At 37.9% G+C, this 9,066-nt stretch overlaps 1 pseudogene; it reads right to left on the bottom strand.

The window, feature by feature from the left end:
• Positions 1–584: 584 nt before the first annotated feature.
• On the bottom strand, positions 585–754 carry LOC120860151 (annotated as a pseudogene).
• Positions 755–9,066: the final 8,312 nt, after the last annotated feature.

Here is a 9,066-nt window from a genome sequence, read left to right as displayed (position 1 = left end):
TCATAATAAATTCTGAATAAGTTAGAAGCAAAAGGTAAGTTACAGTTTTGCATAGCAAAAAACAAGTATGGTTGTGCAAGTTAGGAACTCTGTGGCAAAGCCATATAATTCAGGTTCAGATTTTTCTGGGATGGCTCAGAAAATTTATATTTTAAAGTACTCAATTTGTACTGTCATATAAACTTAGAGCTACATAAAAATGACATTTCATTTAGGACTGTCTAAAGTGTGAGTATATAAAAGGATATTTAACAGTTTTCATTCTTATTACTGCAATTCATTAAAAAAAAAAAAAAAACTTTTTTTCCAACAAAAATATTTTCCTCAAGAAAGTTTTACAAAAATTCTGTAGGGTGGTAGCATTTTCATGTAATATGCCAACACATGTTTCATAAGCTCATATGTTTATGGTGTGGTAAGAATGTTAAACCACAATTCATAAAGTGAAAAGGCTAATGGAAAATCTCTCTTGTATTTCTGAAATCAGCCAGCTGTTTAGACTTACATATTTTAATTCATAAATTATGACCTCACATCATATAATTCTGTATATTGGACATACTTTCGGTGGGAAAAATGTGGACATCTTCCCTCATAGACCTTATTAAAGTAAAAACAAGGCATAAAATGTAGATTTTCTGTTAGAAATCTAGTAATCACTCCATACTTGAACTTTATTTCAATAATAATGATATGCTTACTACTCTTAGAATGGATACTACACTTGATCTTAGCCAAAAGGCTGAGAAGCAATAATGATAAATATCTAGCAACTCTTTTCCCAATATGACATTAAATAAGAGAAGGATTGTTATATACACAGAAAAACTGAACCTGAAAGATGATATACCAAAATGGTATTGGTACTTAAAAGAATGGGATTTTACCTTTCAGCTTATGCATTTCAGTACCTTTAAGGTGTTTTGTTTTTTTTTTTTTAACTTGAACATAGATATTTTAGAAATTGGTGTAGCAGGGGATGCAATACCACTCATTTTTAAATGTATTTTATTCTCTCATTCAGTCTTTGGCTTTGTGTGTCTAGGGATATAAGTTTAACATTTGAGAATACTTAGTGTCCATTTAAACCATGAAAAAAAATCAGTTTATTAACAAAGAACTTTTAATCAAGCTAAATGTGATCAAACAACAAAATCTCTGCTAAAAACGGATGAAAATGTGTTTAAGTTTAAAGAGCTTATGACATATACAGTATTTAACAGGTGATTAAAGCAACTGTAATTTATTTCCAACCAAGACCTCTTAGATCTTAATTCAATGCCTCTGCTATTATTATCTTAGTTAGCCAATGTTATAATACTGTGGAACCAAATACCTGATATTGATGTCTTTTTTGCTCTCTCTCTCACGATTTATTATCTTCTTAAATTTTATTTTATATTGGCATATAGTTAACAATATTGTCTTAGCTTCAGGTGTACAGCAAAATGATTCAGTTATGCATAATATGTATCTATTCTTTTTCAAACACTGCTGTATTTAAAATGGATAGCCAGAAAGGTCTTACTATGTAGCACAAGGAACTTCGCTCAATTTTATGTAACAATGTAAATGAGAAAAAATATCTGATATTAATGTCTTGCTCCCATGTTAGCAGGTAAGCTTGAGAGGCTCTCTGCCTTTTTGCTTTATTTTGAGACTAGAAATCCACTTGAAAGTGAAAGTTGCTCAGTCATGTCCTGAGTGCACTATACAGTCCATGGAATTCTCCAGGCCAGAATACTGGAGTGGGTAGCCATTCCTTTTTCCAGGGGATCTTCCCAATCCAGGGATTAAACCCATGGTCTCTTGCATTGTGGGCATATTCTTTACCAGCTGAACCACAAGGGAAGGCCAAGAATACTGGAGTGGGTAGCCTATCTCTTCTCCAGTGGATCTTCCTGACTCAGGAATTAATTGAACCAGGGTCTGCTGCATTGCCGGTGGATTCTTTACCAACAGAGCAATGAGGGAAGCCCAGAATGAACCCAGTAGGTGTGGTTGGAAGCTTCCAAACACATGGGGAAGCCAGATGCTCACTGAGACCTCAGTTAGAATACACTGGTACCAGCTACAGTAGAGAAGGGTATCCCTCCCCACAAGGAGAAACTTTTGGTGAGTAATAATGAATGTGGGCTGATTAAAGCAACTGTAATTTATTTCCAACCAAAACCTCCTAGGTCTTAATTCAATGCCTCTGCTATTATTATCTTAGTTAGCCAATGTTATAATACTGTGGAACCAAATACCTGATATTGATGTCTTTTTTGCTCTCCCTCAGTGGTAAAGAATCCACCTGTCAATGCAGAAGACTCGGGTTCTATCCCTAGGTCAAAAAGATCCTTTGGAGAAGGAAATGGCAACCCATTCCAGTATTCTTGCCTGAGAAATCCTATGGACAGAGGAGCCTCCCAGTCTACAGTCCATGGGGTTGAAAAAGAGTCAGACACAACTCAGGTGACAAAACAATAGCACCGACAATAATGAATGTACTGCAGCTTTGTCTACCATGATGCTAGAGATAAGAGATATAAACAACACAGTGTTGGGTGGTAAATGTAGATGATTAATGTTATATAGAAAATATGGAATCAGAAAGTCAGATATTACTTACATTCTTTTGGGAAAGTCTGGAAAATCTTTATGGATGGCTTTTCCAGTGGTCATGTATGGATGTGAGAGCTGGACTGTGAAGAAAGCTGAGCACCGAAGAATTGAGGCTTTTGAACTGTGGTGTTGGAGAAGACTCTTGAGAGTCCCTTGGACTGCAAGGAGATCCAACCAGTCCATTCTGAAGGAAATCAGTCCTAGGTGTTCATTGGAAGGACTGATGCTAAAGCTGAAGCTCCAGTACTTTGGCCACCTCATGTGAAGAGTTGACTCCTTGGAAAAGACCCTGATGCTGGGAGGGATTGGGGGCAGGAGAAAAAGGGGACGACAGAGGATAAGATGGCTGGATGGCATCACCGATTCGATGGACATGAGTTTGCGTGAACTCTGGGAATTGGTGACAGACAGGGAGGCCTGGCATGCTGTGATTCATGGGGTCTCAAAGAGTCGGACATGACTGAGCAACTGAACTGAACTGAATACTAGAACTATGGAGGAAAATCTGAGTTCACAAGGAGAACAGATAGGTGAGACCATAAAGAGAGCATAGCTTATACAAAAAAAAAAGGAAATACAGAGTCACAGAAAGTATTAATTGATTAAGAAAACTTGTACAGTATAAGAATTGAGACTGGATTGTCTGGAGAGAAGTAGCAGGACTGAGACTGAAATGGAGGCTTAGAGAGAATTGTGAAATATTTGACTATAATGTTACAATTTGTGAAACCTACCTAATGGATTATAAAATATACATTGAGTTACATTATACTGCAGACCAGTTTATTACACAACATAGTGGCTTAAAGCAACACCATTTATACAGTTAATAATTCTATGTGTCAGCAATAGGGACTGGGTTCAAGGTGGCAGCTCTTCTGATCTCTACTGGCTCATCGAAGTGGCTGCAGTATTTCCAGGTAAACAGAAGACTAGTTTGATTAGGAGTCACATGAAATCTGATCCTTCATTGGATTAGCCCGGGCTTGTTTACTCGAGGAAGACAGATAAATCCCAGGAGAAAGGGTGGGATTGTTGAAGGTGTCTCATAACCTAGATTTGGGAGCTTCATGTTAATATCTTTCTATTTCATTGCATTGGCCAAAGCAATTCATAAGGTCAAAGGAGGGACAATAGACTCCGATTCTTGAGAGTAAAAGTTTAAGTCATATTGCATGTGGAATGGAAACTGAAAAGAGCAAAAGATTGTGTCCATGTTTGCAGCTTACCAAAAGGGACTTTTGAATGATTTTATTGGCACAGTGAGTGTAAACTCTGTGCTGGATTCATTTTGAATCTCATCACCTGACTTCAGGGTGATCAAATCTTGAAAGAAGAAAAAAATAAAGGACTATAGTAACTAAAAAATATTAGAGTATTTCTAAGAGTATGTATGAGAGATTTTTTTTTTTTTTTCAATTTCCTCCTAAGGGACTCTGAAACCCTTGGACTCTTACCAAGGCAGCCAATCCCAATATTCTTGCCTTTCCCATTGGCCAAGCAGAAAACACTCCCAGGTTAAAACAAACAAACAAAAAAATCTCTCACATTGTTTCTCATGCCAATAATATCACAAAACAAAAATTAATTTCAATTAAAAAATTTTTGTTTTAAATCCTTGTGCATATTAAGAAAGGCATCCAGTATTTATATACGAACCACATTTAAGATAAGTCAGAATAAAAGTGTAATTCAGGGGCTGTGTATTCGACTACAACTGGTAGGAGAATAAAGATTGTGAGATACTAACAGGCGTGTGAATCCTGTTTTGAGCCTGTTCATTGTTTACTGTTGTTATTTTCTAGAAATGGGGTTGGGGGGAGTCAGGAAAAGGAAGATTACCAACAGAGGGGCAGGATGTGAATTGAAAGTTGTGTCCGATTCTTTGCGACCCCGTGAACTATACAGTCCATGGAATTCTCCAGACCAGGATACTGGAGTGGATTGCCATGCCCTTCTCCAGAGGATCCTCCCAATCGAGGGATCAAACCCAGGTCTCCGGCATTGCAGGCAGTTTCCTAACCAGCTGAGCCACAAGGGCAGGATACAGCACCTCTAATATCATTTCTCCTCAGACAAGAGTGCCAAGAGGTTTCTAATCAGAGTGTAAAGGGAACTGAATGGAGTGAAAGGGGCATAAAGACTTTGGCCCTTGATGTGGCTAGTTTTTCTTCTGAGATCCTTCTTATTTATTTATAGGTTGTGTGGCATGTGGGATCTTATTTCCTGGATCAGGGTTTGAACTCATGCCCCTTGAATTGGAAATGCAGATTCTTAACCACTGGACCACCAGGAAAGTACCTGAGATCCTTTTAATTATCCTTTTGATAATTTGCAATGACTGTTATCTCCTTTCATGAAGCTTACAGGAGGAGACTTATACTATTTTCCAGATATAGACTGGGTTAAGTTTTCTCTTAGGTATACCTCTTTCTATATTATTAATTGAAACAAACATGTGTTGGACAAGAAAGTATTTTGGTAGCAGCCTTTCTCCTCTCAACATACACTGAATTTTGAAAACTGAATGTTTTTTAAATGGAGCAGAGTCACATTCCTTCCCATGTATCTATTGACACATATGAATACATAGAAAGTTAAAGGAGGCTCCTGCCAGAAAAGAGAATGCTGTAACAAATATATGCATCAAGTTGGCCAAAAGCATAACATTTTATGGAAAACCTGAACAAACTTTTTGGCTAACCCAATATCTACACTGTGGCTCAGCAGTAAGGAATCTGCCAGCTGATGCAAAAGATGTGGGTTCGATCCCTGGTTCAGGAAGATATCCCGGAGAAGGGAATGGCAACTCACTCTAGTATTCTTGCCTGGGAAATCCCATGGATAAAGGAGCCTGGCAGGCTATAGTCCATGGAATTTCAAAGAGTTGGCTACAACTCAGTGACTAAACAACTATATATATATATGGAAATTCTAATGTATTGAAACAAATTTTGAGAAATGAAAGGCTTTTATTGAAGCCATGGTATAGGAAAAGACTATAGTGTGTCATCTTCTAGAACCAGCTTTTTGAAGTGAACCTGGTTCTGGGGACAGAGTGAAACCTGTACTATAATTCATTTTGGTGAAAATGTTGCATATTTTAGAACAAGTGTGTTTTATCCATGGGCCCTTTGAAGAAGGACATTACTGATTTGAGGGGAAAAAAAAAAATTTAAACCTAGATGCAACCAGAGGGATTATCATTAATGAATCAGATATTTTACTGCAGGTTTGGAATATGGAGAGTAGTTGATATCTTTTGGATGGACAAGCCAAAGCAGAGGAAAAAAGCAGCTTGGACAGGAGTGGGTAAACAGTGCCTGGATGCTAGTCTTTTTGCTTCCATGTGGATTTCCAGAGACTTTAATCTCTGAGCTGTAATTTATTGTGGGGCTTCCCTGGTGGATCAGTGGTGAAGATTCCACCTGCCAGTGAAGGAGACACGGGTTCAGTCTCTGGATCGAGAAGATGTCCTGGAGAAGGAAATCACAGCCCACTCCAGTATTCTTGCTTGGCAAAGCCCATGGAGCCTGGCGGGCTACAGTCCATGGGGTGGCAAAAGAGTCAGACATGACAGAGCATAACAACATAACTTGTCATACATACAGAGACACTTTTGAGAGCACAACAAATGTACATGGAGGCTTTCCTGAGCAAAGAAGAACATGCAGTCACACTACTCAGAGAGAGATTTCTAACAGTACAGAAGTGTGCTTTGGGTGGTAATCAGACAGTTGTAGGAAAAAGTCTGAGAAGAGCTGGGAACCTGGACTCCTCTCCTGTCCCTGAAAGGAGAGCTTATTGCAAATTTTGCTCCAGCCAAAGGCTTGATATCAGTTGTTGTCTGAACACGTGAAATATTTGCCTCAGACACAGTCTTCCTTGTTTTCTAATAAGTGAGAGTAAGCATGAATTAAGGAAAGGTGGATCGCCAACCAGGACAAATAGTTTGGGCACATTTTGTTCAATATTTGGTAGAAGAACATGTGGGAAAATCTGGAATTTCTGTTTAAGGAATAAAAGGAGGGTTAAATCTGTTGTATTTTGGTGAAAATGTCACTTCATTTTTACTTATAAACTGGCAGCGCTAGAACATCCTCATTACAATTCATTATGAGTTTTTCCACATGGGTTTCTAAGGATAGGTTAACTGGTGAGTGTAGCAAGTCCAAAATTTCAAGATCCTTTGGCATGCATGGAAAGAAAGACGTACATCAAATGTAAGGTATATTTCTACAAAGAGTGCCCTCAACCTCGTGGTTATGTTATATATAATATAAGGACTTCCTGAACATGATCACACTTAGACAAATATCCAAAAGAGATCAACAGGATCAGTGAAAGAACTATTTTTCATGTCAAAGTGGTTAGGAGAAAGAAATGAAGTTGGGTTTGAGGCATATGGCCTCTGCCAGAGCAAGGGACATAACAGAGACAGGGCAAGAAATTTTAGCAAGACGCTCTCCATCCCAGGAGTTGCATTCTATACAATAGGTTTGCCTAGGACAAGCCTTGTCTTCTTAATGTCCCTGGAATCCCATGGGTGGAAAAAATACTGATCAGATTTTTATGAACTTCAGGTAGTAAATGGGGCTTCCTTGGTAGCTCAGCAGTAAAGAACTCACATGCAATGCAGGAGACAGGGGTTCAATCCCTGGGTCAGGACGATCTCCTGGAGGAGGGTATGGCAATCCATTCCAGTATTCTTGCCTGAAGAATCCCATGGACAGAGGAGCCTGGCGGGCTACAGTCCATTGGGCTGCAAAGAGAGGGACATGACTGAAGTGACTGAGCATGCACGCCCTGATTGTAAATAGGCCTTAGTGCTCCGTTAGCAAAGATAGAGCAAGAGAAGAACACACACCACCTGCCTGCTTTCCTGCTCTTAGAATGTATGAGAAGCTGAATGGGATCAGAAAATGAATGCAGATGAGCAAATTCCTATCTTGCAGTTGTAGCTACATCCTGAAGCAAAGGGAGGCTTCCTCTGCTTGACCTGGTCCTTCCTTTATCCCCAGATGGTGGAGCCTTGTTTTCAGGGTTTCTTATCTCCTCCCCTCCTTTTCTTTCCCTTCACTTGCTGAAGGCCTAGAGGTATATTGGCTATGCACAATAAAGCATGCACTTTCCTCTTGGACCCTAAAGAGCAGACTAATGGGAAAATACTTTTCAATCATCACAACACATCATTGAGCAGTTGCAGATTTCATCCATCTGTACTACTCTATTTCTTTTGGTGCGGTGCACAGAATTAGAAAAATATTGTTAATTCAGAATGTTTGAATCAGCAAGAGAATCTGGTGAGGCACATTTTCTCACACATGAGAAGTGAGTGGATTCACCTGGTCCTTCCGATTTCTCATTCAGATCTTACCATCCCCTTCCCAAGAGCTGTGTCAGGAATTTTAGCTTTTCCTATTTCTGCTTTATTGTTTTAAGACCTTCTTCTCACCTTAAAGTAAACATTTCCACATCCTGCTTAATGAAGACACGCCTTTGGAGATAATGCCTGGAAATCATGGTTATTCTGTGTCATCAGTCTTAATACTTGGTACACCAGCTTATCAGTTTTTAGGATATGATAACAAAAAAAGTGGTAAATGCTATGAACATTGGTAGTAACATGAATTTTGAATAAAACATAAATCATTTAATTTTTGTGTAGAAATTTGTAATTCTTTTATATAACTGGCTAATTAGACTACATGATTATTAAATTGCAAGAGCATCTCATTAAATGATATTGTAGCCAAAAAAAGGAAGAGAACAAATAGTTACTAAATGGGTCACACATACCAATAGCTTCCAAACTCACTTCTTCATTTGAATAAGTTTAATTTACCCTTTTATTAAAAGTTCACAAAAGGTATCTTATATTTATTGAGACAGAAAATTGTTTTGAACTCAGAGGTGTGGGCTCAAATATATGTTTTTTTCCATTATGCCCTGCTCTCTTTATTTACAATGTCTGGTATTTACAAAATGCAGCAACTGCAGTTATTGTAAAAGTGGGCCATTTAAAAAAATTAATTTCATATCTATCAGATGTTAAGTTTTAGTCTGTATGCTGATGAAATATTCCTCTTCTGATACCCTTGAAATACTCTATTGGGCTAATACTATGAAAAAAAAAAAACCAAGAAAACAGAGTTCTAGTCTGACTCTCTTATTAAATTACTGTACCATTCTGAACATACTGCATATTCACTCAAGATACCATTTGTTTATCACCAAAGGAGTTGACAAAATTAAATAAACTTTAATGTACTTCAAATTTTAAAATTCTATTTTTATAATATATTATATGGGTTTTCTTTCATATTTTGTTTTAAAACTTAGAGTAACAGAGAAATATTTTTACATTTCTGAAAAGTATTTTGATTTTCTTATAGAAAAAAGACACAGATGTGTATAGCGGACTTTTGGACTCAGAGGGAGAGGGAGAGGGTGTGATGA

Source organism: Oryx dammah, unplaced genomic scaffold, assembly GCF_014754425.2.
Source record: "Oryx dammah isolate SB20612 unplaced genomic scaffold, SCBI_Odam_1.1 HiC_scaffold_2, whole genome shotgun sequence".
NCBI lineage: Eukaryota > Metazoa > Chordata > Mammalia > Artiodactyla > Bovidae > Oryx > Oryx dammah.
Note: the sequence above shows the minus strand (reverse complement) of the source record. Positions and strands in the feature narration are given on the sequence as shown.